This window comes from Octopus sinensis, linkage group LG1 (genome assembly GCF_006345805.1).
Source record: "Octopus sinensis linkage group LG1, ASM634580v1, whole genome shotgun sequence".
Classification (NCBI taxonomy): Eukaryota; Metazoa; Mollusca; class Cephalopoda; order Octopoda; family Octopodidae; genus Octopus; species Octopus sinensis.
In genome coordinates this window covers 171,106,037-171,108,536 of record NC_042997.1, presented here as the reverse complement: position 1 = coordinate 171,108,536, position 2,500 = coordinate 171,106,037, and positions in this window count along the sequence as shown.

The following is a 2,500-nucleotide window of genomic DNA, read 5'->3' as shown; positions in this document are numbered from 1 at the left end:
CCGGCGTATGTCATGAGAAATCTTTCTAACATCTGTAACTAATTAGCTTGAAATATAAGAGAAGCAATGGTTCAGTTCCTTATATTCCTTATATAATTTTAACAATCAAATTTTGAAAAAAAAGAAAAGACAAATTAAAATTGTCGTAAAAGCTAAGAAGCGATAAGTTACTCATAACTTTTATAAGGAACAAATAATTTAAATGTTATTCACAATAAATCTCTGTTTTCGAAAGGATAAAATGCAAAGTCGACCTCGCCGGTTGCTAAACTCATAATGTAAAGATCCGGACGTGCTGACGGTTCTAACAGCTCGCCGCCGAAATCAATAGATTTATAAATTATGAAAAAGAAAACAAAAAATTATTCCCGAATAGCTGTGCTATTAAAAAAAAAGTTGTCGGAGGTAAAGAATACGCGTACCACCCGTTTTCGGCGTAATCCTAACCCTAGCTCTAACCCCTAACTCTAAACACCGGGTGTGCGTATTCTTTACCTTGGCCAAAAAGTTTCTTGTTTCGATTCCCAGTCTCAGCTTTTTCACATCACGTACTTTTATTTATGTCCTTGAGAAAGTTATGACGGTTAACAATAATCTCATCTTTTGCCTTATCTGAAATAGTTGTTTACAGAAATGATATTCACACTACGTATTCAATTACACCGGCGTATGTGGTGGGGTGGGAGAAAGAGCCAAGTCGGGCCATCAGGTAATAATATACGTAAAAAATATATATTTCGATATTATCAAGTATCACCAAAACTCACTGAATGCGGAAGATAATTTTCAATGATATATTGTGTTAGACAACTCGCTTTTATACACACACGGCTACACAACCATATCTATCACTTATAGTATAGGATTGTTTTTCTTTAATTAGGTACTTCTTTATTTTTCTCAAATAGTAACAGGTTCCTGGTAAATACCCTGCATACCCGTTTCTATTGAGCGCTTTTTGACTACCTTATATACATATACTCATTGAACGTCCTATATATTAGATCTACCTATTTATTTTTCTGTCTGTCTGTCTATCTATCTATCTATCTATCTATCTATCTATCTATCTATCTATCTATCTATCTATCTATCTATCTATCTATCTATCTATCAGTCTGTCACTATTTATCTATCTACCAAACCACTTGTTTATCTATCTATCTATCTATCTATCTATCTATCTATCTATCTATCTATCTATCTATCTATTTGTTTGACTATCTGTTTTATTCCTCCTTTCTCTAATCGAAAACAGACATTAGCGTTAACAAACAGCCACCATATAAAACATTACTAGGCCTTACCTGACGCAAAACAACAAACATAAGACGTTTACAACGTTTACCTATAGAAAATTACGATCTCTAAAATAAAACACGCGTGTGTTACCGTGTGGAGAGTTTAGCAGAGACGTTTCAGGCAAGATAACCCTTCTTCGAAGGAATGAAAGTCCAAATAAATGCTTCTACAAGTAACCAATTTGAGTTCGAATCCCATCGGATCGAACTTCAGTCTTTCTGGCGCAGCAGTTATGAAATACACACACACATACAACATACAAACCCCAACATAATAAAGAAATACCAATCTTATAATTTATATTCTGCTCCCAGTAACGAAACGGTTTTTGTTTGACGGGAGAAAAGAAATACGCCGAAATATCATTAACGTTCCTATGCAGTAGAAGTGTAAATGCACAGAACCAAATTTAAAATTTGTATGATGACCATTCATAATTTACAATTTCTATGCAACCAATAATAAATCAAGGAATTGTGTTTGTTTATATAATAAACCGTTTTAATGGCGTGCATCAGAGAGAGAGAGAGAGAGAGAGAGAGAGAGAGAGAGAGAGAGAGAGAGAGAGAGAAAGAGAGAGAGAGAGATGGGGCAGAAAGAAAGAAAGAAAGGAAGATAAAAAGAGAGAGAAAGAGAGAGGTTCCAGACGAGCCGGGAACGTAAGCCTAGTTTCGGAATCAACAGTAACAGGCAAAATTCATATCTCTTTATACAGTTTATATCACCAAAGGAAAAAAAAAGATTAAACGTGACAGCATGCTTTATTTATTAATTTTTTTTTTCTTTTTTAATAGTAAATCTGAATAGAAAGAAATTATTGTTTACTGCTTTTTAGTTATATGAACTCGTTCCCCCCCCACCCCACCACACCCCACCCCTGCCTACCCAAATAATCACTACACCACTTGTTTTGTTTCTTTTTTATGTACACAATCTGCAAACATAAATCTCACACTTTTCCATGTAACCAGATACATGCGCACACACAAACACACACAAAACATACAAACGTACAAACACAACACGTGCACACACACACACACACACACACACACACACACACACATCACGTCACATATATAAACGGTGGAAGCTCCCTTCGCGGTAGTGCGACCTACTAGAAATAACAGCCTAGATTTTTTTCCTCCAATCACCCCCTTAAGGTCTTCTAAAAAAACACACTAATTATTCAATGTCT